General features: G+C 44.7%; 1 protein-coding gene across 2 annotated transcripts in view; it reads left to right on the top strand.

The window, feature by feature from the left end:
• Nucleotides 1-684: 684 nt before the first annotated feature.
• Nucleotides 685-27,146, top strand: part of BRINP1 (BMP/retinoic acid inducible neural specific 1) — a 183,252-nt gene continuing 156,790 nt past the window's right edge. The window contains exon 1 of one of the 2 annotated variants that reach the window (XM_049711018.1): nucleotides 685-806. The gene's annotated coding sequence lies outside the window, so the exon portion shown is untranslated. Of the gene's footprint in view, nucleotides 807-859; nucleotides 1,246-27,146 lie in introns of those variants that run through there. The other variant, XM_004269284.4, reaches the window with a different exon arrangement.

The following is a 27,146-nucleotide window of genomic DNA, read 5'->3' as shown; positions in this document are numbered from 1 at the left end:
ACTAGGAACCCTCATTGCTGATTTGGTTTAAATTAAAAAAGGAAGCAAAGTAAGCAAAAATACAGAATATGCGCTGTGTGAGAATTCAGAATGTGTTCTGGCCTTCTTTTCTGCTTTAGGCAGAGGCCCCGTGCCAGCAACCCCAGCCTGCATTTCAGGCTAAATTGGGAGTCTTTGGTTCTCTGTATTAATGCCTTAGCCCCCGTACCCTCGCCCCTTTCCTGCCTCTGGTGGTATTGAGAGAACTTTGTGTCCCCTCAGCGTCTCACTCCTACATCCTGCCCACGTAGAGAGAAGCACTTGCTTAATTCTGGGAGGTTACGTGGGCTCATGCCTACATATACAGAGAAACAAACAGTCTGAAGTACTCATAGAGAGCCACGCAGATACAAACGGACCCACACGGGCACCTCCCCAGACAAAACCGCACTCGAATAATTACGCACAGACCCACAAGCACCCGCATACCTAGAAACAGATACCCGCGACGCACACAGCTACAGAAACGCTTAAGAGCATCACGATGCGGGGGTCTGCGCATACCCACCACACACAGTCCCTTTGGGTGCTCAGACTCGGAGAGACGCCACCCTATCCCCAGACCCACGAGACTCCCCAGTGGCTCAGCCTCAGCCCACCCAGGCCGCCCCTCCCTCCGAGGAGGCCTCCCTTCTCTCGTCCTCTCTCTTCTCCTCCTCCTCCGCCTAAAGATGTACAAAACACTCCTCAGAATAAACCCCGGCTCCTGGCTCCTCCCTGCCCGCCCCTAGGCAGCCGCTCCCCCATTCATCTTCGCCGGTCGCCGGGTAAGTCCCTCCCCCCGCGTAGCCCGGCCTCTGCTGCTCCCCGCCCGGAGACCGCGGCGCACTTGGACTTCCCTCTTCATTCGCTAGTCGCCTCGCTCCCGGGCCCCAGGGCTGCGAACTGAGCTGGCGCGGAGTGGGGGGAGGAGGAAAGCGCAGGCGAGAGAGGGCGAGAGCGAGGGAGCCAGAGCCGGAGAGCCGGGAGACAGAGGCAGCAGGGACCGCCTTCCGGAGCCGGGATTCATGCCTGTCCTCGGGACCAGCGAAGGGGACTTTACGGCTGAGTATGAGCCAGGCTGCTAGGAGCCAGGTACCCCTACGCCTGCAGTCCCCGCGCCGTTCCCGGTATGCGAGCTGGACGCAGGGCTCTCCCAAGTTCCCTCCGAGCCGAATAAAAAGCGTCCGCGCGCAGCTCTCCGCCAAAGACGGACGTTGACTCCAGGTAAGGCGGCGCCGGGCGCCGCGCAGGCAGCCCCGCTGCCCTTGGAGACCGCCCGGGACCGCATTCGGGGCGCTCCCGCCCGCCCGGCCCCTCCCCCTCCCGGCCCCCTTCCGCGCTTCCCTCGGCCACCCCGACGCCTGCAAGTCCTCTCAGCTTTCCTGGGGGGGGGGTGTCTCTGTATTCTGGGGCGCAGAGGGTTAAATGCGGGTCTTAGGAAGTGGCGTGTGTGCTCCCCGCGCGCTCCCGACGTGTGTACCATGGTGAGAACTTGATATGGTGCTAGTGTGTGTCTGCGTGTGCGGCGTCGTTTGCGTTCGATGCGTGTGTTTGTGATGGATGTGTGTGTGTGTGTATGTATGTATAGGGGAGGGGGTGAAAAGAGGTCCTCTAACCTACTTAAGGCACGATGTGTGTGTGTGCATGCTTGTACGTGTATGTTTGTCTGCGCTCGTGTGTCTTTTTAATTAGGTCTCTCCAGCGTACAGGGAATGGGATCCTTACTATAGGATCACGTAGCCATCGGGAAACCCGCTGTGGATTCCCCTTGGGGCTCTGGGCTTGGGATTTGGGGAGGATTCCGGGGATCGGGATGGTACCTTATTTAGCCCAATATTGGTACCTTTGAAGGAAGATTTCTCCAAAGGATGGAGATCTGCTACACTTGGACTCACCGTTCAATGTGAAAGAGAAATGGCCAAACCCTGAGGCAATGAGAGGCTGTCACTTTAAATTCCACACTGGGCAGATTCCAGGATTCTGATGGGAATTTGGAGTCACTGGGAGAAGTCGCAGCTGGACTCATCTGGGGCAAGTCTGGGATAGAGTCTACCCTGCCTCTCTGTTTGTAATCACAACAGCATTACAGCACCTCCTGCTTCTGTGCTCTGGGGGAGGATCTGGGCAAGTCTGTATGGATCCCCCTCCAGGGAAAGGAGAAAGGGTCCTCAGGGACTTGCTCATCCATCATAGCTACATAGAATCGCAGAGGAAATTTCATCTGGGGGCAGCTCTGAGAAATATGGTAGGAGATGGATGGGGTACTTCCCTAAGACAGATCCCTCTTTCCCTTCCCCATTGGGGAGACCCAAGGGAATCTTTTCCTGTACTATGCCTCCTCGTGGCTCCACTGGGCTTAGGAGGATCCTGGGAGAAGGCAGAGAGGCTGTGTGTGTGTGTGTGTGTGTGTGTGTGTGCGCGCGCGCGCGCGCGCTTCAATACTGAAGGAGACCTACAATTTGGGAACTGGTTGTGGGTGGAGAACTCATGGCGGAGTGTGGCAGTAATTGACTTAAACTGCTGTTGATCTGCACCTCACATCTCTTGCTTGGCTCCAACATACTGCCAAGGGCACACAGGGCTGGTGGGAAGAATCTCAGTAAGGAAGACAGTTCGGGCCAAGCCCCCCTTTCCTCTTTCCTCCACCTTCTAGGAGGCTGTCTAGGTAAGTCCTTTGGCCTCCCGGGCTAGGTCCTGCTAGGCTTGGACTCTGGGACCAGCCATTGATTTGATTCCCGGATGTGTCTTAAAGGCTTGCCCTACTCAGCAAAAATGCTGAGTTTTACTGCTGTTAGCATGGCTTCCAGACTCGGCAGCTGTTACTTTCCCGAGGTAAGAGGCAGCCGTTCTGCTGTTAGGCAATGAGACGCTGGAGGACAAGGGCTGAGATGCTGGGACCACAGCCTCTTGTCTACCTAGGCAGGAAGGGGCCAGTGGAATGGTCTTCTAGGGGAAAAAAGTAGAAATATACTTGTCTTAAAAACCTGTATGTATATATTTATCTTCTGGGGAGAGATAAAAGCAAACGTGTTCGCGGGAACCTGCCCTGGCGGGTGGGTGACTGTGCTACCTGCAGGCACTTGCAGACACACCGTTCTCTGGCCAGAGGCTGACACCTCAGGCTGAAGCTTCACGTGGCCACAAGGAATCTGCTTTGGGAAACTCATGTCAGAGCAGAGGTCCCCACTTCACTTTAGGTGGGGTGTGTGAAGGCAAAGGAGGAGACCCCATGTTAGGAACTGCTCTCATTTTCTCTCTTTTTTAATACATAGACAATAGAAGCTGGACGGAATATTGAAGAGCAGAAGGGCAGGAGTCTGTAGCCAGAGAGGCCATGAGAAGTCCCCAACATTCTCTAGCGAGTTGGTGGGATGCCCAGGGCTAGAACCTATGATGCCTGACAGCCAGATCAATGTCTTTTCCTCTTGGCCACACTGCCCAGGGACTATATATTGCTCTCCACCCGTACCCTGCCACCATGTTCCCATCCAGGATAATCGATTATCTTCCCTCATCAAACTTCTCATTTCAGAGATGCATTTCAGAGCTGTTCATCTGGAAACATGACCTGGAGAGAAAGGGTCCAACACTTTAATCACACTCCCGGTTAGACAGACAGAAACAGATAGACAGACACACACATGCACAGAACATACATTCCTTCTGTAATGCCTTCAGAGAATGACACACAGCTAGGGACCTAGTGCTGCCCATGCCTAGTAGACAGAAGCCAGCAGAGCATCTGGACTGTACCTGAGCTCTTTATTAAGAAATGCTTTGCTTTCCCCGGAGCCAAGTGTCCACCCATCTAGCAATGCAAATACTTCAGGCAAATTCATTTCTTTACATCAATGAGTCTCGTACCCCTATACAATCATACACATTGCTGTCACAGGAGCATGCACAAGCACACATACATACATGGCACTCACATGGACACACGCAGATTTAGAAATCTTTTCTACTTGGTATACTTCCCAGAAGAGAATTGCAACCTCTGCACCAAATTGCTTTCCCCTATATAAAAGCATCACCCACACGAAGACTGGGACTCATAGTCCCATGGAACGGGAAGTATAAAGCCCTGTGAAAGATGGGCTCTTAGGAAGTTTAGAATCATGTGCAAGCAAAAGTGTGCTCCCGGACTCCTAGCTGCTCTTTTTGGGGTGCAGGTGAGCATGGAGAAAAAACACATGGGTATTTCAGGCCCATCCGCAATAGAGCCTTTCCACACAGGCTTTTCCGGGGCTGGATGGCACTTTAGCTCCCAGAAGGGGGAGCTGTGACTCCATTTCAATCAAGAAGAAACAGATCAGAGATTCCAAATCAGCTGTTGAGCCCCTGTTGAGTTTAGACAGCCCAGCTCAGACTGCAATGAATATATTTGAAATTGTACAGGTGGGGACCTTAAAAACACTCTCCCCTGGTCAGTCCAAATAAGACATCTCCTTCTTAGTGCTTACAAGAGTTTATGCTTTTGACCAAAAAGTCCTCTGTTTCTCTGGAAAGGTCTTTGCCCAAGGGACCTTCAGTTGTGGGAAGAGAAAATTTCTGATTTGCATCCTCTAGCTTATCCCCTCCCGATTCCTTAGATGAAATCACCAGTACCTATCACCTGACCAGGCCACTAGGGTTAGCCATATCCTACTTATCTTCTCTACCTGCGTCCACCCTGCTAAAATCGAAAGATTAACAAACTGGCCACTGAACTCCCAGTAATCATATTAAAGACAAGATGGGGGTCATGTGAAGAGGACGAATCTTCAAATGTCATTCTCCAAATAATTCCCCTCATTGTTTTCCATTCTAACCCCTTCTGCAAGGAGTACCTCTATCTTTCTCTTCTCCATTTCACAATGTCAGCCTCACATTTTTAATATCTTACCTGTGTTTCAGCATCCAGCTCAAATGACCCTTCCAAGAAGTCTTCCCCAAATCTTATCTTGTAATTAATCTCTTTCTACGCTGTTCTTTCATATAATTTTGTCTGAAACTCTGTTTTAGCTTGTGTCTCTCTTTGCCCTGTTTCATACCTCTGTGGACCTGTGTCTCACTTGCCCTCTTCAATGTGGTCTAAGATCTTAGGAGCATCTTTTTATCCCCAGGGACTGACACAGGGTAGTTGCTCTAGAAATGTTTGCTGTTACATTTGAAGCCCAGTTTGATCAACAGCTGTAATTTCTCTCTCTCTTTCCCTCTTTCTCTTTCTGATAATTGTTTCATATTCACTCAAAGCAATTCAATCATGGCTTCAAAATTATACCACCTGTACCAATAATGTAGGGATACCAATGATGATACAGACAAGTAAACTTCTCTCCTACTTGGAAGTGAAAGTTTCCCTGCTGTGTTCCTGGGTCTTTAGTTTTGTTCTCATTTAATCTTCCTTCTCACCCAGTGAGGCAGACACAGCCCCTTTTAGTGAAGAGGAGAGTGAAATGCAGGATGTATAGGTCCCTTGCCCAAGAGGAGAGTGAAACTCAGTATGGCTAGGTCCCTTCACGTAACCAACAGAGCTAGAATTTGAACCTAAGTCCTCCTTGCTTCAGCGTCTCTGCCTTTTCCAGTGTACCTCTGAGTTAATGGTAACTGTTGTGGGTGGCCAAGAGGATTGGGTTGCTCAGTAGTTGCTAGGAACAGTTGGGGGCATATTATTAACTCTTTGAAATTGATGTTTCATGACATTCATCAAAGAATCTCAGTGTTTTAAGGTTCCACTATAACCAAACCTTTCTCCTTATTCAAGAACCAAGAGTCCTTTTTGTAATATCCATAACACATGGCCACGCAGTCTTATTTTTAGTACTTTTAGCAACAGTGAACTCTTTGCCACACAAAGCAGCCTGTGTTGTCTAGGGAGAGCTTTGCTGGAATGTTTTCTCACCTTGACACTAAGTCTGCCTTCCATCCATAAGTCTCTAAAATCATATAACACAAGTATAATTCTCTTCCAGTCTTATAACCACAGATATTCTCTTTCAGACTAGATGGGCCTATTTTCACAGCCCTTTCTCCTGTAACATCCATTCAGGCCCCTCACCAAACTGTATGTTGTCCTGTGGGCATCATCTAGTTTATCTTACTTATGGGGTAAGCCACAAAAGGGAGAGGTGAAGTTGAGTGAGGATTAAAAGGAACGTTCATTCATTTAATGATTCAGCAAATATTTATTGGCTGCCTACTATTTTTCAAGCATTGCTATAGACCAGTTCTGTCAAATAGAACTTTCTGTGATGCTGGATATGCTCCCCGTGCTGTCCAGTATGGTAGCCACGAAGCACATGTGATTGCTGGGCGCCTGAAACATGGCTAGTGTTACTTTGGGTTTTTTATCTTATTTAATTTTTATTCATTTTATTTTAATTTACGTAGCTGTATGTAGACAGTGGCTACTTACTGAACAGCACAGATCTAGACATCAGAACTGTAGCATGAACATGGTCCTGTTCTCATGGAGCTCATAATCTAGTGGGGAGAGATTACTGATAAATGAGTAAAGACATAGGCAAGCAAAACAATTGCATGTAATAGTAAATGTCATGCAAATAAAAATTGGGGGTAATAGGCTAGAAAAAAATGTAGGTCACAGAACTTTAGATAGGGTCGTCAGAAAAAGAATTCTCGGAGGGAGTGATATTAGAACTGAGATTTAAATGAAAAGGAACCAACCTTGTGATTATGTGGGGAAAGAATATCATATCAGAGGCAGAGAGAAGAACAGTGATGATGTCACTAGGCAGGGTCAAGCTTAGGAAATCTAAGGGATAGTGTGACTGAAGCTTTTGCATGAGAAAGGGAATGTCATAAAATGAAAATAAGGTAGGGAGAGGCCAGATCACAAAGGTCTTGTACAAGGTGAAGGATGAGAAGTCTAGACATCTCCCCTTTGCAGTCTCCCTGTCTAGGAAGTAGGTAGTCTGAGGACTGAGCTGAGGAGAGCTTGGAGATTGACACAAGCTCATCATTACGTGTTCTCTCTGGGTTTTCTTCGTGTCCATTTTTAATCAGTCATTTCAGTGAATTCCTCTACTCTTAATTTCTAGTCCTGCTCTGAGTGCTACACACTCTGGAAATACCCAAATCTAAAGGGTGGGGGAGGACCTGGAGAGGGGGGAATGGCTAGAAAAGGAGAAGAGGAATGAACACCTGGGGAGAAGTAATTGAAATGAAGTCTGATGGAAAAGGAGGAAAGCTGGAATCAGTTTGTATCAGCAAATATTTATTGCATCTCTTGTCTGGGAAAGGCCTTAGACAAAATGGCTTGGGGGTATGGCGATGAATGGTGCCAAGGACTAGAGGAGGTCTGCAAATCCATAAATAATTAGCATTCATGGAGATTGATCATTGCCATTTCAGAAGTTCTGTGAGAGTTTGGGGAAGGGTAAGATTAAAAGAAGACACAGAGATGGTGATGGTAGAGGAAGGAGATGGATGGCTATGATTATAAAGTGTTGGAGATCAGAGATGACATCTGTTCATGTTATATCTTCATTAATTCCAAGTGTACGAAGAGCACAGAGACTCAGGGCACCTGATTTTAGTCCTGGCTCCTACCACCATATATGTGGACCACCTTGAGAACATATCTGCCCTTCTCTGGGCTTGCCTTCTCCCAATGAAGAAGGACCACACGGTGGCCTGCCTTACTGAAGGGATTTGCCCAGCTCTGCGGAAATGGTGCATGACGAAATTCTTGTAAAAGCAGAGAGAGACTCACATGCGATAGCCACACTTCATCATAAGGTTTAGATGTCTTCTCAAAAAAGCAAATCAAAAAGAAGTCATACCTCAGGGCACAGATTGTGACTCAACACAGTGTTGCTGAGTGGGATAGAGGTGGCTTTCTTGTAACTCTTAATATCAAAGGGATTACGTGTTAGCAGGAAACCCACTGTCCTCCTGGAACATGGTAGCCTAGAAAGGCTGCCTAGAAATCTATAGACAGTCCTTGCTACTGAGGGGGTGGAGAAGACAATTAAGAAGATAAGGAGGCTGAGGAAATGTGAAATTAATTTCCTTTTCCCATATGAGGGTGAGGGGCATCTTTATCTCTCAAAGGAACTGTCTTTTGGAGATTGCAGGTGGCCTTAAGGCAAATAGACTGAAAGAGACAGGGTGTGGGAAAGTTAAGAGTGGTAAATTACCAGGCCTGTCCGCTATCCCTTGTTGGACACACATAGGAAAGAAAGCCTGGGGTGGACACAAAATACATCATTCTGAACAAATCTTGTTCTCAGTTTGTGATTATCACACAGGGTGCAGAGCTGCATACAACAATGTCAGGGCCATCTTGGGAACAGCTAAGAGACTGTTTTCCCCCCAAGTGTGAGGAGGTAGATGCATAAGGCAATTAACAAAAGCAAGATGCCATGGTTTTTGTGTAAATTGCAAAGGTCAGAGCAGCAGGGTTCCAAGTAAATGGCCCATCTGAACAGCTAGAACCATTTGTAAGGGTTAACCCAATACTGGCCCGGAGGGGTTTCTGAGGCATAATTTATCTAGCCTTTCAGAAGTCCTGCAAATGAACCAGTAGGAACCTCTATGAGAAATAATGGATCCTGGGGGTATTTTGGAGCAGTTGAGTTACAGATTGATGACAAGCTGATTCAGGAGGAGGAAGGGCAGACATCTAGGATACGATTGCTTTTTAGAGGACCCACACTTCTAAGTGGTCAGTCCTTACTAGGTGAATTTCTGGTGGGCTGTGGAATCCCTAGACACTCCAGAGACCCCCACCCCCACCCCAAGATCGATCTGGAAGACATTCCAAGAACTGTGATATCTGCCTTAAGTAAGTATGTTTTGGTTTACATGGTAGTGGATAAGCTAAATTTCTCATGGAATTTGATGGGCTCTGGGTTTACAAGCACATCATAGGGGAAGGACCCACAAGAAGCCTTACCTGGCACTATAAAAACATCTGCACAAAGCACAGGAGCCATTAAAAAAAGAAAATCAGCTCTTTGATATGTTTGGGAATGGAGGGAAAGATTGAAAAGTAGATTACCCAGCAGCAGGGGGTGGTAATATGGTTTTCCTACTGGGATCAGTTTTGGAGTCATGACTCTGTAAGGTGACGTGGTCCTCGTCAAGTGCCATTACCAGAGTTGGCCGAGGCAAGGGAGGGCCGAAAGGGGTCATAAAGAAATTTATTCTGAATGCATATCAGCAGGACAGCGTCCTTCAAAGTCCAGTGAAACCTCGCAAGTGATTCCTGAAAATATTACTGTATCAGCCGCAGTTTTACCTGCCCTCTCCTCTCAGTTCCTGACAGTGAGAATTATACATTTAGGCAGAGCATAGGATAGAACTTGAGGAGTTCTGGAAGGGTCTTCGCCCACAATATTTAGAGATGGCTGATCTATCACAATTAGAGAACCATTCTTGAAGTGGAGCAGTGGGTATGCCAAGAATGTCAGCAATTCTTTGAGCTGTAATGGGTACTTGGCATAGATATCTTGTTGAATGTTCTCAACAAGCACGTGCATAAGCAGTATCATCCCCCATGCTAGAGATGAGGAAACTAGGGCTTAGTGCAGTGATGCCCCTCGGTCAAGGCCACACGCTGAGTCAGTCATGTGTTGAGGATTTGTACTATTTCTGTCTCACTTGAAAGCCTAGTGGTTGAAAGCGTGGACTCCAGAGTTTGCATGGCAGCTGTGCCACTGACTAGCTCTGTGACCTTGGCCAGATCACCTAATGTTTCTCTGCCAGTTTCTTCATCTGTAAAATGAGGATAGCAGTAGTCACTCCTCATAGAGATATTGTGGGGTTTTAATGAGTTTATACGATAGGTACTTTGAATCATGCCTGGCAGATCATCACCATTATATAAACGTTAACTATTATAACTTTTTTTTTTATTATTACTACACCCTGTTGCATTAGATGAAATGTCGCCCAGGCCCCAGGTATGTTCCCCAACTGGAAAGGTCCTGTAGGAAAGAGATTATTATCAGGTTCGAGGCACTACCTTGCAAATAAGCTTTCTCAATCTTTTCTTTTCTTTTGGAGGTACCTCGTGGTATGCAGAGCTTCCCTGGCCAGGGATTGAACCCGCGCCCCCTGCAGTGGAAGCACAGAACCCCAACCACTGGACCACCAGGGAAGCCCCTCTCCATCGTTTTTACCAATCCTGTCCCCTCATATGGCAATGTGATACCAGCAGTTAGGCGAGAGATTAAGAGAGTGCGAAAAGGCCTTGAAAGATTCAAAATGATTGAGGCAGATTTTTTAATTCTTTCTGTTGCCACGTGTCAGAAACCAGATATGCCATACGATCATTGACCAATCAGGGCTGAAAAGTCATCTTCAACATGGTCCGGGTCGACTTTCTCATTTTTTTTACATATACACTTTTTCCTCTTTAGGATCCAACTATATCTGAGTTGGTCATGGTACCCTAGTCCCCTGCAGCCCATGTTATTGTACCTCTTGATTTGGTGTCCTAATCTGTAAGACCTGGGTGTTCAGCAGGTACCTATGGGAGAGCAGCTGATTGACGGCAGGCCACATGCCCTCGTGAGAACCATGTTTATCATCCTTCTCCTCACGACTCCCCTCTTCCTTGTCGTCATCCTGTATCTTACCAACTGCTTGTATATCTTAACATGTGTATCTTATTCAGCCTTCACAGTCACATTCTGAAGCTGGAATTCTTCTCTCCATTTTCCAGATGCGGACCGCATGCCTCAGAGGTGAAAGGATTTGCCCCAAGATAAAAAACGAGTGATAGCATCAGGTCTCAAACCCATATCATCAGACACTAAACATAATGTCTTTCTACTGAACTGCCCTCCATCCACACGCACCCCTAAGGCATGGTCCAGCCCCTGGAAGCTTGGTGGCTTCCCCAAATCAAGGTGGATTCTTGCTGTTTGGTCTCTGTTGTTTTAGGCCAGGTACGTTGTTGCAAATCTTCAAGCCTTCTGCCATTGTGTCCCTGCCCTCAATCCCAGTCTTGTATATGCCTAAATGAGGAAGGCATCTATCTTACGTGCTCCAGGAGATGTTATAAATGGTGTCACTGGAGGGAGACTCCTTAAATCTCCTTAATAACCTGCATTTTGCTTTCTCTCCTTCTTTATCTGTCAGCGTCATGAATATCTTCCACTCTTCCAGTGCTTTCTGGCTGCCAACTTCATAGCCTCTTAAAATAGTAATTTAACTTCACAATGCCTCAGCAGGAAACCTTAGCTTAGCATGTTTATTTGCACCCTTAAGTTGTGGAAGCTCCAATGCTGCTGAGACCAGGACCAGTGGTCATAGAATAAGCTACTTTCTGACTCTGGGCCCCAGCCAAGAGCCAAGATCTTACTTTTCTTGGGAATAGAATCACCAAAACCACCTCTGGTAACAGTAGCACTTTTAAAAGAGGCTCAGGAAATAGCAGGGTGGAGGTGGCATGAATTGTGACAGCCTAATGTTGCAAGAGAAAAGATATATATAGACAGATAGAATATATATTATGTAAAATATATATAGAATACATATGTATATATATTCTCTCTATGTATATAGATATCTATATATACTCTCTCTCTCCACACACACACACACACACACACAGACTCACATGTGCGTGTATAAAGGAATACTGAATGTAGTTGAGAATAGGTAGGAAGGAGAAGAACAGTAGATATAGGGGGAAATGTCCAAGGCAGAGTTCTCTCTCTTAATGGAACCTGAGCCCAGATATGGTCATAAGATCATCTTTTGCCAGAATATGATCTGAATATGATGGGACTTCCAGCTAAAAATGGGATGGGGAACACACTTGGTTCATAAACCTGTACAAAAACCCAAAATATTCAGGTTCCCTAGTAATCAAACAAATGAACATAGGAATGTGATGCCACACGACATCATCAGGATGTGTGTGTGTTTTTTTTAATGCCAGCATCCTGTATTGGTAAGAATGAAGGGAAAAAAACGCTCTCCTGGGGCATTGGCAGAAATCTTTATTGAATGCAACCTTTTATGAAATGTGACTTGCATTCTTTCATTTAAGAAACAGACATTGTTTATTGAACACTTGTTCTGTGTAAGACATCGTTCTAGGAGCTGTAAATGCAGCAGTGAGCAAAACTGACTAAGCCCCTGCCTGCTTGGAGTTGACCTTCTCATGAGGGAGAAGAGAAATAAATAAACAAGCAAACATATAGTATGTCAGGTGGAGAGGAGGGTCATAGAGGTGGAAGGTAGCCTGGTGGGAGAGGGCGGGTTGTTTTGTATAGGTGGGCAATGGACATCCTCAGTGAGATGTTGACATTGGTCAGAGGTCTGTCTGAAGTCATGGGAGAGCCATGAGGACATCCGGGGACGAGCATTCCAGCAAGAATAAAGTCTCTGAGGTCCGACTGTGCTTGGTGGATTGGAGGAACAGTGAGACCAGTGTGGCTGCAGTGAGGTGATCAAGAGGAAGGTGGGGAGAAGAGGAGATGCTCTAGAGCAGGGTCAGATCTCTTTCCATCTCTACCGCTCTCGTTGTCTCTGTCCCTATTTTTTAAAAGAAGATGAAAATCCTTCCATTTTAAGAAATTCCCCATTCCAAGAAGTAAATTAATTATTTGTATGAGAAGAAGGAATTCAGAGTGTTTGGGAGAAAAAAGAAACACCAAAACAAAGCATATCATGGAATATCTAGAGTCATTCGGAATGATAGTAGAGAAGCACATTTATATGTTAGAAGGTGGGATGAAAATAGGGAACCTGTAAAACGGGGCTAGCAACAGTACCTCCCTGATAGCTGTGAATATCTGTGAATTCAGCTGAGAATGAATATCACGTGTATAAAGCGCCTAGCAGCATGCCTCGTATACAGTTAAGTGCTGAATCAACGGCACTCATGATGACATTTATCGGTATGGATATATTTTTTGGTAACCTACTAAGTTAAAAAAAACCCAAAAAAACCCCCCAAAGCCCCATAAGGTACAGAATATTGTGTATAGCATGCTATTTTGAAAGGTGCACCTTAATATAATATTTGAGTGGTTAACTCTGGGCGATAGGCTATGAGTGAATTTCAGTCTCTCCTTTATACTTACCTGTATTGCCTAATATTTCTTTAATGAATGTGCATTACTTGGGTAATGAGCATTTTAAGCAGTAAGATGTGGTGGACCAGTGAACAGTTCTTGGTAGAAAAAAGCCCTGAAGAAGCAGAGACACGTGCTTTAATGCAGAGTTTGCTAAATTTCTAAGTAATTTGTCTTAAATCAAATTTAAATGGACTCAGTTTTTTTTTTCCTTTTTTTCCATGACCTTGGACTGAGCAATAATACTCATAAAAACCAAATATTTGATAAGTAACTTATACTTTGCAATATACACTAAAATAGCTCTCATGCCGTTAAAAGACAAGCTGTACCACCTCTGAATCATCTGGAATCATTTCACCTACTGGTAGTATTTTGTGAGCCACGATTTGGAAAACACAGATTTAGTGGGTGCCACCTGGGAATCAGCTTTGACTCTAAGAGTCACTTTTAATTTTGGGTAAATCACATTCCTTCTCTGGACCTCAGTTTCCTCGCTTTTAAAATGAGGGCTTGAGATTTAGTAGGGGTTCTAAGAAACCCTTTGGAGGTGCACCGGGAGAGTAGGAGGGTTGAGCAAGTGAGATTGCCTCAGAGTCCGTCCTCACCTTGCCATCTACCTAGAGCAGATCTACTTTATCTTGGCTTTATTACTCTTGTATAAGAGTTGAGTAAAGGGTTCCAAGTCTTTTAAAAAATGACTTGAAAATCATTGGTTTAAACATTAAATGAGGGCTTCCCTGGTGGTGCAGTGGTTGAGAGTCTGACTGCCGATGCAGCGGACGCGGGTTCGTGCCCCGGTCCGGGAGGATCCCACATGCCGCGGAGCGGCTGGGCCCGTGAGCCATGGCCGCTGAGCCCGCGTGTCCGGAGCCTGTGCTCCACAACGGGAGAGGCTGCAACGGTGAGAGGCCCGTGTACCGCAAAACAAAACAAAACTAAACATTAAAGGGGATTTACAAATGATAGATTTTGTCCTCAATTTTAAGTCATTGTCTTGACCTCTCTGGGAAGCTATGTATGACACTGACATATCCCTAAGGGCTGAGTGGGAAGAGAAGGCATATGTAAGACTGTGTCTTTGCCACCTTTGTAATCACAATGCACGACATATAATCGCTCTCAAAGGTTAAATGAATTCAAGAAGGTATGAGCTATATATTCAAGGCAGCCTCGTATGAAAATGAAATACTTCCACAGGAAAACTCAGGAGTGAAAGCATGCTAATCCATGTTGCCCAGGAGAGGCTTAGGACAGGCAATGGCATTGGAGGGAAGGATCTGTCCTCGTGCAAGTGGAAAGGGGGCATTCCATGTAGAGGAAATGGTGGGCACGAAGACGTGACCCCAAGTTTGTGTCTGTTTTTCATCACAGAACCATAGAATGTTAGAACTGAGCTAGAAGGGACCTTAGGATGCATCATATCTGACCCTCCCTCTTTTTTTCAGATAAAGAAATTAAGGCTCTGATGGGGGAATGTTATGGCAAAGGCCACGGTCTTTATTAGTGAGGTTGTTAAACCTACCCCGACTCCTGATTCCCCGGCAACAGTTATTCTTCTGACTGAACATTTTCATGTCGTTTCCCACGGTGCACGAGTTCCTCTAAAACTCTGAGAAAAAGGTGTTGTGTGGTCAAATAAATTTGGGAGCTGCTTCAATGATTTACCCTCTCTTGGAAATCAAATTATATATAAGCATATTTCCTGACAAAGTCCTGTCATAGAGATTTTAAAATCTAATTCAGTCTTTCTCAAAATTTGACTACATAGTTTCACCTTTCTATATTTTTCATAATAATGTTCTATATAGCTTACTTGAGGAAACTCTGCACTAGACAAATCTATCTTCCGTAGAAAAATAAGAATATTATGAGTACGGAAAAATTTTATATGAGCAATTCTGATGGTCCATATTATTTCAGAGATGATGGTCATATTAAGAAAATTATTATCAAAGAAGAGGAAGAAGGGAAGTTTCCCAGATTTAATGTAACTTTCACCTTCCTCCCTCCCTTCCTTCCTTCTGCCTTTACCATCCTACTTTCCTGCCCTTTTTCTCTCTGATCTCCAATGAATAGGACATTTTTTTGATCTGAAGCTCTGCTGGTCTGATAAGGAGACAGGTGTGCATCATGAGGTCATACAGAGTAGCTGGTGCTGCAATTGGAGCATCACAGCAGGTTAGGGAGAAGAGAGGAGGTCTGTCTGCATGAGCCATGAAGGACGGATAGATGGAGGAACGGCATTCCAAGTAGAGAGTGGGAGATGAAATAGTTCAGTCTGACTGGAGAGCGTGCTCAGGGGCAAAGCTAGAGACAATCTAAGGGTGAAACATATAAAACCTTAGAACTCCTATTAAGTAATCTGTGTTTAGAACATTGTTGCTAACTCTTAAGAAGTGGATGGACTTGATCACATCTGGGATTGAGAAAGACAAAGACAGGGATACGGGGAGGGAGAGGGAGGAGTCCGGTGGCCCTGTAGCAGGTTATCGTAATTGTTCAGATGACCGATAGAAGATGTCCTTCTAGGCTAGGGCAGTGACAAGGGAGTGGATTGGAGAAACAGTGATGGTGGGACACAGGAGAGGGAGGGGTTAAGGATAACTTCCTCCGAGGCTGTGCCAGGTCTAGGCCTGTGCTCTCTAAATAGTGCGTCCAGAAACAGCAGGGTCTCAGTTATCTCACCGTGGGCTGTGAAATTCTAAAAAAAAAAAGTTCTCAAAACAAAATTGTTTAATTTGCTTTAATTGAAAAATAAACACATGCCATGTACAGCACTCTCCGGAGGAGGAGGAAAAGCTAGAAAATGAAATGAACAGTTGGGTGTGGTAGGCCCTCAATTATTAGAAATTCTGAAATGAGAATTGGTGTTGGTTGAGGACATTAATTTGGGGTTAAATTCGGGAATGGGAAGTGTAAGCCTTTTCTTTAGGCATTGGTTTTCTTAATCTCTCATGAAGTTATTATTTTTATTATTATTAAGAACATTAGAATGGAGTAGAATCTGCAAAAATACTGAATCACTGTGCCATACACCTGAAACAAACACAATATTGTAAATCAGCTGTACTTCAATTAAAAAAAAAAGAACATTGTAAAGCAGCTGTGGAATAAAGGAAGGAGTGCTGAACATAGGGTCAGACAAGGGTTTGATCCTTTCTCTGTGGTGTTAATTATGTGACCTTTGGCGAGTTATTCAATTTCTTAGCCTCAGGCTGCTCATCTGTAAAATGGGGATACTAATCCCTACATTATTGTGTTCCTATGAGGATTGTATAATTAATACACATGGAATTTCTAACATACTGTTAAGAGATGATGGAGAAGGAGGGGGAAGGTGAAAGAGGAGAAGGAAAAGGTGGAGGAAGGTTAGAAGGAGGCAACGGGAAAGAAAGAGGAGGAAGAATATTGCAGTGAGTCCAGTGGACTCATTCAGTCACACAGGATGGATTTGAGAGCCTTCTACATGCTGACGCTGGGGGATACCATGGCAGGAAACAGCTGAACCTTGCCTCTGTGGCACCTCTATTCTAGCAATCAGTATTCTCAATCTCTAGGCCATAGCATGGAGTCAAGGAGGAAGATTGGGTGAAGGGAGGTGGTTGGAAAGCCTCAAGATGTATTTTAGGAGCCCTTATCTCAATTGGACATTCTTCTCTCTTTTCACAACCAGTCTGCCTTCCCCGATCAAGTACAGATGCTGTGACCCTGACGTAGGTTCCACTTGTGTCATGGGGAACACAGTCTGACCACCACTTTCACATCAAGGTGATGGTGGCTTGGAATTGTTAAGCTTTTTCTCTCTCTCTTTATTTTTTTTTTGGCTGCGTTGGTTCTTTGTTTCTGCTGTGCGCGGGCTTCTCATTGCAGTGGCTTCTCTTGTTGCGGAGCATGGACTCTAGGCGTGCAGGCTTCAGTAGTTGTGGCTTGCGGGCTCTAGAGCACAGGCTCAGTGGTTGTGGTACATGGGCTTTGTTGCTCCGCACCATGTGGGATCTTCCCGGACCAGGGCTCCAACCTGTGTCCCCTGCTTTGGCAGGCAGACTCTAAACCACTGAGCCACTAGGGAAGCCCCTGTTAAGCTTTAAGTGTCTTGATTCTTATGATATTGGCATCTTAGAATGATAGTTGTAGAATCTTAGGATAATAAAAACTGAGAGTCAGAATCTCATGGACTCATAGAATGTAATATTTATGGAATATAAAAATCAACTCTGAGTACCACCAAATCTTAAAAATCACAGACTCATAGAATTAGAGTTTCTTGGAAGAGAATGGCATTTTATGGTTATCTGGTCCACCCTCCTTCCTAGTTCATGGAAAATACTAATATAGCATTAAAACTACAAACATTCTTGAGAACCTTTATACAGGAAAAAGGTGGCCTTGAAGGAAATGCAATGCTTAATAACACTAATGGTAATATTTTGGTCAAGGGACACTGATAGTGGAGACAGGTGGAGTTTCTGAACATCATAAAAATTCTTGGTGGGGGCCAGGGAGGGCAATCGTTGACTTTACTGATACCCGAGACACTCAAGTAATAGAAATCTTGAAGCAAAATAGGAATCCGTGACTTTGCTCACTGACCATTCATGTTGTCATTTTAGAAAATAGTCCCCTAAATATTGGTCTTCTTTCTTAGGACTGTTAAGTTCTGAGAGTGACAAATGCATCTCTGTGACTTATACAAGGTTTCTAGAAAAGTGCTTCGCATTGCTGGACCCTTCAGGCCTCCAGTCTTATTGGTTTTTTTCCCCTCCTTAACTTCCTCTTGTTCACACAAGGTCAACCATTGTTGATCTGTGTCCTTGCTTATGTTTCCTCTGAAGTGCTGGCTTATATGCCCAAGACTTTTTTCTTTTAGAAAAAAAACCCCACCTGGCGTCCATTTCGTGTGGAGTAGTTGTTTCCTCCACATCTCTCACAGGTACAGAAAGAACCTGGCTTAAGGAAATGTAGAGAGTATGTAGGGCTCTTTACTTTATACCACGGAAGCTGTGTGTGTGTGTGTGTGTGTGTGTGTGTGTGTGCGCACATTTGTTCATGGACATGTAGGTAATTTACATTTTTTTGCATGCATTTCTTAATACCTGTGGGTGCCTATATATATATATATTTATATATATATATAGGCATCCACAGGTATTAAGAAATGCATGTTAGGGCTTCCCTGGTGGCACAGTGGTTGAGAGTCCACCTGCCGATGCAGGGGACACGGGTTCGTGCCCTGGTCCAGGAAGATCCCACATGCCGCAGAGCGGCTAGGCCCATAAGCCATGGCCGCTGAGCCAGCATGTCCGGAGCCTGTGCTCCGCAACGAGAGAGGCCACGACAGTGAGAGGCCCACATAACGCAAAAAAAAAAAAAAAAAAAAAAAGAAATGCATGTTAAAAAAAGTTCATATATATATGAAATATATATGAAAAATGTTCATAAATATTCATATATATATACATGAATATGTATGTAGTAAATACGTATGCACCGGCTGAAACCATAATCATCCAACAGAGCAAATCTGTATCTTTGGTTTTGGGGGTCGAAGGAGTTTGGGGAAGCACATCCAAGAGGCAGAGGGTAGACAGCTTAGTATAAATTCATCCACAGTGCTGACATGACTATGTGCTTTGCAGGGATTTTTCACTACAAGTTATTAACCCCTGAGATCTTTTTTTTTCAAAATAAGTATACCCAGGCCCAACCCAGACCCACTGAATCAGATTTTCTTTGGTAGTGCTCTCATTTGAATGTATTTAACAAGTTCCCCCAGCAGTTCTGAAGAGCATTCTTGACTGACAACCTCTGCTCTCTGGCAGCCTTCATCCAACAGCGGTACCCAAAGGCTAATGTGTGTCACCATCTTTGGGGAGGTTGATTGACAGGCAGGATCCCAGCCTCTACAGTCCTGGAGCCTGACTCAGAAGTTCATGGTCTGGACCCAAGATGCTTTTGAAAAGCATCAGGTGTGTCCATTTCAGGTGATCCCGAGACCACAGTTAGTGAAATATTCAGGTAGGCTTTAAAGATAGAAGAAGAGGGAGCCAAAGGAAGTGAATATCAGAAGGTATTCATGATACAGAAACTGAAGGAGGAGAAAGACAGAAAGAATTGGGAGGAAAGGAATGCAGAACTTGGGAAAGGTATCAGGATGCTCTTGTGTGGTCACTTTGGAAGGTGCAGGAAAGGTAAAACCCCCATGTTCCACTCATGTTATTTCAGCAAGAGCCTGCAGGAACTCTGAGGCAGGCCGTGTGTCTCTGTTTTACAGATGATGGGACTGAGGTTCGGGCTTAAGTGATTGTTTTGAAGTCACACAGGAACAGAGCTGGGATTGGAACCCAGGTTTTCCTGCCACGTGCAGCCTCCCCCCACCCCCGCACTTCCCGTCACTGTCTCCTCTGCTGGGGTTTTTCTCAGACCCCGACCTCAGCCCACATACATCTCAAGCTATCTGACACCCAGTCAAGCCGCAGAAACACTCCAGATTCACTGCGCTGATGCTCCAAGGGGCTGAAACAGAGCTTCGAAATTCTCCTTCGCTTTTAATTAAGAAACGATTTAGGCCAACCCTGGGTTCCCAGTTCTATTTAACTGCGACTGCTTTTAACTGTTGCTGTATTTTTATTGTGGCAAATGTGATGCACCGATCCATCTCCCCGGTAATGCTTCTCAGTTTCTGCTCCATCTGTTGAAGAGAAAACATTTGCAGAAATTTCTCGGCTTCTCTCCAAGGGCTGAAACTTCAGTTGTAGCAAGGAATGCAGTACAGGAAATGGAGTTGGCCATCGGCGAAATCAGGAAATTGGCAACGTCTATTTCCAGTATTTTCTGGATGATCATTTCCCCAAACTAAAGGTTCTCCCATGAGCCCAGCCAGTGCCATCATGTTACCCTGTATGCATCTGGGGGTGGCTGGGCACCCCACAGTTAGGTTTTTCCACTCACATTTACAATGGAACCATCAGTTCTGTTCTCATCTTTGTCCCTTATTCCAAGCTAGATCCAACATTGGGGTTTTTCTAATAAACTATCCTTAGTTCTTAATAATGAGGACTATGCTTGGTGTAGAAGGGGTTTTGGACTCACATCGGTAGATTGAGTTCAAGTCCCTACTTTTCCATGTTTTAACCCAGAAAATCACTCAAACTCTTTGAGCCTGGATTTCCTGGGAAAGCCCTGGTACGTTGTAAGTATCAAACGGTTTAATTAAAGCCCGAATGCTCTGCAGATTGTGAAATGCTGCAGTCATGCTATACATACCCAGACATGCCAGTAATTTGTCAGCTTATTTTACTTGTTCATTCTTTCATTTACTTACTTATTTATGGGACATTTGCTGAATGAATGCTATACACCAGGTCCTGCTTTGGTGTAGGTGATACTGACATGAATAAGGCAAAAGCCACACCCTCCAAAGCCCACATGTATGGCAACATAAGTGTTGGCGCATGGTTATGAATAGGCTGTGGTTTCCTCTTCCTGGGGAGTCAGGGGATTCTTCAAAGAGGGGATGACCTTGAACTGAATATTAACGAATAAGGGGTGCGTTAGGTTTGGGATGGGAATAGGGTAAAGAGAGCATTCTTGGCAGAGGAATTGGCTTCGGAAAACCTAACAGAGGGGTAAAACAGATTGGGACGTGCTGAAAATATCTGCAGGGAATCTAGAAAGTAAAGGCAGAGATTCTGGGAAGAGACACGGAGAGTAAGATATGACGAATAATGAGGTAAAGTGACAATAGCTGATAGTTGATATCTAGAGGTGGGAGGAAGCCATTGATAGATGTAATCAAGGAAGTAGCCCAGTGTGACACTGTGATTTATAATAAGGAGTATAAATTTGGTCTTCATCCCCCGTTCTGGTACAGAGCTCTGAAAACCCTTGGAATTTCCTAAGTGATGAGAGCTACGTAGGTGTCTTTTGTTATGTTAATAAGGCACCTTTTGAAAAGCGCCGAAGGGCTGGGGCTGGATGCCAGTGGAGTCAACCAAGTGATTAGAGGGTTGGAACTTTCAGTCCCATCCCCCAACCTCTGGGGAAGGGAGAGAGAGGGTAGAAGCTGCATCAGTCACCAATGGCCAATGATTTCATCAAGCATGCTTATGTAATGAAACCTCTATAAAACCTCCCAAAAGGAGGGTTTGGTGAGCTTTGGGATTGGTGAACACGTGGCGATTTGGAGAGAGTGGCACTCCAAGAGGGCATGGAAGCACTGTGCCCTTTCCCCTTCCTTGCCCTTTGCATCTCTTCCATCTGGCTGTTCCTCTAGTTATATTTTCTTATAATAAACTGATGATCTAGTGGGTAAACGGTTTTCCTGAGTGCTGTGAGCCGCCCTAACAAATTAAACCCCAGGAGGGGGTCGTGGGGGCCTCTGATCTACAGCCAGTGGATCAGAAGTATAGGTAATAACCTAGGCTTGCTATTGACACCCTGAGTTAGAGGGGGTCATTGGAACCTTCAGTCTGCAACCAGTTGCTCAGAAGCACAGGTAACAACCTGGGCTTTAGCTAGGCATCTGAAGTCCAAGGTCATTGGAACCTCCAGTCTATCGCTGATGGGTCAGAAATACAAGTGATGACCTGGGCTTGTGATTGGCATCTGAAGTGTGTGTGTGTGAGACGGCGGGGGTTGGGGGGGGCACAGTGTCTGGGTAGATAGTGTCAGAACTGAGTTGAACTGTGGGACACCCAGCTGGTGTCTGAGCATTGCTTCTTGTTGTGGGAAACACTCCCTGTCCCCAAGCCCGGTCATGTGGGGTGAGGGCAGGAAGTCTGAGGCTCAATTTTTTCAGTGCTTGGGGGATCTTGGTAAGCCACAGCAGGGGCTGAGTTAAAAAAAAAAAAATCAGGCATGAGCAGAGGATGCTGAATGGATAATATGTTTGAGGGTCCCTCTTAGTAAAACAAAGGTGTTTGCACAACTGGATGGGAGCCATGGCATTTGAGGTTGACTGCATGGCCAGAAACTGGGAGGTTGGAGGGAAAGGCATAACCTCAGCACTGGGTAAGTATTTTAACTAGAGTGTCTTGGCAATCCTCCTATCCACTTACCCATTCATCTTTTGTTCCCAGAACGCCAAAAGACCCAATAATAATGAAAGATGGCTTTTTACTGAACACTTCATTTCATTGAATGCCCAGAAAACTAAGATGCTAAGGACGAGGTACAATTCAACTGATACAGAAACAGGTTAAGAGAGTGGACATGACTTTCCCACATAGAGAGGGCCCCACAGCTTGAGTCAAAGCCAGATCTGTCTGCCTGTGGTCTCTACTCTTGATGGCCTCACTATCCACATTGGCATTTTAGGAATACCTGGTTAGCTCTGGGAAGGAGCTGGTAAAGAGGAAGAGGCTGAACAAGTAACAAATTGTGGTTACTCCTGCGGGTAAAAAAATCCCTTAGAACTCTGAAAGGAAGTCACTCTGGTGGTGGAATTCCAGGCATAATTCCCAGCTTTTTCAGGGAGAAACTTTGAAGCAAGGAGGAAAGTCTATGTGGGCAACTTCGTGGAGCACCAAAGGGTGGAGATGGGAACAAGAGAGGATGTCGGGCCCTCTGGCTTCTATTAATTAACATCCTTCACATCAACTCTAGTGGGTTCTTAGGAAACACCTAACATTCTGGATAATGTCATGGAAGCTGCCTTCCTTGGCAATCTACCAGAGACAGAGCCCCAGAGTGAAAAGACCATAAAACAACCCATAAACTTTATTTTTTTCTCCTTCTATAATTACATTTTTATAGCATTTTAAAATTCCTTGAAGAAAGAGCCATAGAATCACAAACTCTGTGGTCTGAAATGTCTCTGAGATTTTTAGCCTCTTTCTCCATCTGTGAATGCCAACCCCCACTCCCCTCAATTCGACCTCTTTCTATTGCTGAAATCTCTGCCTGTCGGGCTTTTCTTTCATGTATATGACTTTCTGTGCCATTCTTCTTTGGTCACAACTTATAGGTTGATGTCTTTCAAATGCTGATCTAAAATTTGGTGTCTAGATAGGAAGGGCCATCTTTTATTTTGAGATTATGCCCTCCCTATTTTCTGTTAAAATGTACTTTCTCTTATAAAATGCTGGTAGTAGTACTTGTGATATCTGTTTAGCTAAATGTTCTTTCCTTGAACAAGAACATGTTGATAATTTCATGTTGGTCCTCAAAATTGGTTTTACAAATTTGACTCGGCCATGGAATCTGAAAGGTTGATGTTGATGCTATAGGTCACACAGAATAAGTCTGTTTCTCATTCCACATTTGACTACAGAATACTGTTATCACATCTTTGTATATTTCATCATCTCCTGTAATACCTCTGTAATGTCTTGCACTTAGTGGGTCATCTTTAAATGCGGGATAAGTACGTGAATCTTCAGGTAATCAAAAATGTATTGAGTATCTTTTCTATGTTCAGGGCTGCTTAAAGTAGAAGCATACACAATAGTATAAATAAATTTCAGTCTGATACAAAGCTTACAGGAGTTGGGTAAGCTTCGTGGTTAAGGACTCAGGTTCTGCCTGGGTGTGAGTCCACTCACTAGCTGTATAAGCTTAGGCAGTGTACTTGACAGTGTACTGTCTTAATTACCCTATCTGTAAAGTGGGTATAATAAAAGCCTCATAGAGGTGTTGTGAAGATTACATGAGTTTATCCAGGTGAAGATTTTAGAGCAGTGCCTGATACATAAGAATTGCTCAGTAGATGTTAACTCTCATCATTGAGGCTTACATTGTCAGAAATGATGGAGTAGGGAGCCCAGGTTGACCTTGATTCAGCAAACCAGGGTACATGGTCCTGCTCCATAGCTTATTAGTTGAGTAAACTTGGAAGAGTCGCTTAACCTCTTTGTATAAATCCAAATTCAGAATAGTCAGTAAGATTTTAGTTAGCTAATGAGCGTAGGTTGGAGAAGTTGCAAAAGACTCCATGAAGAGGGACCTTAAAGGATGAGCAGGATATTGCTATGAAGAAGATAGTGAGATGGGTGGCTGAAAAGGTGACGTAGCCTATGGAAAAGATTTGGAGCCAACTACTTTCCTCTTTCTGGAAAGTTCTTTGAAGGATTTGTAAGATTATTGTTCTTCCTTAGGGTGGGGGATATTGAAACTATTGCAGCTGATGGGACATTGTTTTTCATGGAGCCACCTTGAGGTAGAATTTCCATTCTCCTCCGCAAATTCACTACCTTGATGAAGACGCTGCTTATTACAAGGGAGTTAATGAAATGATGAAAATAAAGTTGAAAATGGAATTAAGGGCACTCAAGTTGTTAGACTGGTGTTCAGGGACTGGAATTGTTATCAAGTATACTTAAGATGGGATCAATCTGGAAAGGTTTTCTGTGTGACGTGAGTGGAATCAGATGTGTGTTTGTGAATATTCGATGAGGCAGAGGTTGTTGGTGCTTCTGGCTCTCTGGTTTTTGTTTTTTTTTTTTTTACATCTTTATTGGAGTATAATTGCTTTACAATGGTATGTTAGTTTCTGCTTTATAACAAAGTGAATCAGTTATGCATATACATATGTTCCCATATCTCCTCCCTCTGGCGTCTCCCTCCCTCCCACGCTCCCTATCCCACCCCTCCAGGCGGTCGGCTCTCTGGGTTTTGCTTGTTGCCAGAGATTAGGCTGCCATCTGGGTAATACCTGCATCCAAGATGTTGCATGTGGATTCTTGCTGATTTTCAGAAGTTTGTCAACAATGCCTTTTGTTTATTTTCGTGCAGACAAAAAAAAAAGAAAACAACGCTAGAACATTAAGGTTAGGAGAAGAGACTGGTCATGTGGGGTGAGGACAGGAAGTCTGAGGCTCAGTTTTTTCAGTGCTTGGGGGATCTTGGTAAGCCACAGCAGGGACTGAGTTAAAAAAAAAAATCAGGCATGAGCAGAGGATGCTGAATGGATAATCTGTTTGAGGGTCCCTCTTAGTAAAACAAAGGTGTTTGCACAACTGGATGGGAGCTGTGGCATTTGAGGTTGACTGTATGGCCAAAAACTGGGAGGTTGGAGGTAAAGGCATAACCTCAGCACTGGGTAAGCATTTTAACTAGAGCATCTTGGCAGTCCTCCTATCCACTTACCCATTCATCTATTCATGCAAGGAGCATGTGTGAAAAGGCTCCTCTTTGTACTAAAGGCTGTGGTTAAAATGATAAAGTAGATATGCCTCTGCTCTGGAGGAGTTTAATCAACTGATAAACACATACTCTGTGCTAAATATGATACAAAAATGAACTAGACAGTATGGACTTTACTTTTAAATGGATTATAATTTAGGAGAAAGATTACTATTAAGCAAATACAGTATGATATGAGTGTGCTGGAACACGCGCGTGTGTGTGTATTCCAAATAATAATAATAACAACAACAATGTATATTTATTGAGCATTTTCTCTGTGCAAGGCACAGTACTAAAACATTTTATTATGTGTACTTCTTAAATGATTTTCCCTCTCAAATGAAATAGGTAGAGTACAGCTACTATCCAAATTTTACCAAAAGGAAAATGGATTCAGGGATGTTACATAAGTTGCCCAAGGAAACAAAAGAATAGCAACAGAGTGGGAAACAAACTGATGTCTTTTGACCTCAGTGCCCTTCCTCTTAGCTTCTTTCCATCCGTCCCATCTTCCCTGACACATGACAGGGGCTTTGGAGGAAAAAGTAACTAACACAGTTGGGTTGGAGAGATGGGGTGGAGGCAGGAAAAACGCTTAAGCTGTGGGTCTAGTGAGAGTCCATTAGGAGGACACATTCAGGAAGAGCATCTCAGGGTGTGAGAACAAAGTGGTCTGAACCATCATGGACTGTTGAGGAAGAATAATTAGCTCTGAGTAGATGGGTTGGAGACAGCCAAGGAGTAAAAGCAGGAGAAGGACAGTCCCATCCTTCCACATGGCACAGCCTTGGGCAGGGAACAGTGTCTTGGATTTTGGTACAGTTGGCCCTCTGTATCCAAGGATGTGGAGCCCACGGGTCCAGAGGGTCGACTGTATTGTGCCATTTCACATAAGGGACTCGAGCATCGGCAGATTTTGTTTTCCGCGGGGGGGGGGGGGGGGGGCGGGGTGTGTGTGTCCTAGAACCTATCCCCTGCAGATACCAAGGGACAACGACTGTATCTGCCAAAGATCACTTACTTCTCAGGGACTGAGTGAGAGAGGAAGAATTCACTGACCTGATTAGGACCCACCCTACAGAGATAAAGAAGGAGGAAGCACGTATTAAGTGTAGAAAGATGGGCTTCCGGGTTTAAGAACTCCTCTGAGGGGCATGGGCGGCTTTCAAACCGGTTGCTGTGTAGGCAGAGTAAACATTGCAGAAAAGCCAGATCCATCGAGTTCAATGTGAATGCAGTGAATGTGTAAATGCGAGTAGATAAGTAGGGAGAAAGCCTGCCTGTTGCCAGGCGGGGAGTGGAGCGGTTGTTAAGCTCAGGGTTTATGACTTAAAGAACTGACCCATATAGACAGCTTTCTCTTACTGATGTCATTTTAATCGGATGTTCTTCCAAAATTCACCCTTCACTGACTCCATACCTTTTTCCCCAGAGGCAGTGTGGAGCAGTGTATTTACATCTGCACTTTGTACAGCTGTGGGTCCTTCTCTCCTCACACCTGGTGGGTCACACCTTGGACACAGCACAGCAGCCAAAGTACCATTTTGCTGAATGACCTGGAGGAAGTTCAGCTTGACACTGTGCCCTAATAACTGTCGGAAGCATTTAGTGCACACTTCCTATGTTCCAGACACGCTGGCTGCTAACTTCTTTACATGCATTCATTGCTTTGATCCAGGCAACAGCCCAATATATTATGTTAATCTGCCTTATAGATTTGTAAATTGAGGCAAAAGGAAATCAAGCAAGTTGCCAGAGTTATGTAGGTAATTAATGGAAAATCTAAGATTTGAACTGTCGATGTCTCAGTTCCAGAACCTTGTGCTTAATCTCTCTACTATATTGCATGCTGGCTGCTGTGCATAGATTTTCCAGCACAAGCATGGAGGCATTAGGGGGCAATGCTATAATAATAGTTACGTCTCAGGAATAGGAAGGAAAGTAATATCAGGCCATCAC

The sequence above is a fragment of the Orcinus orca genome, chromosome 6, assembly GCF_937001465.1.
Source record: "Orcinus orca chromosome 6, mOrcOrc1.1, whole genome shotgun sequence".
Lineage (NCBI taxonomy): Eukaryota > Metazoa > Chordata > Mammalia > Artiodactyla > Delphinidae > Orcinus > Orcinus orca.
Note: the sequence above shows the minus strand (reverse complement) of the source record. Positions and strands in the feature narration are given on the sequence as shown.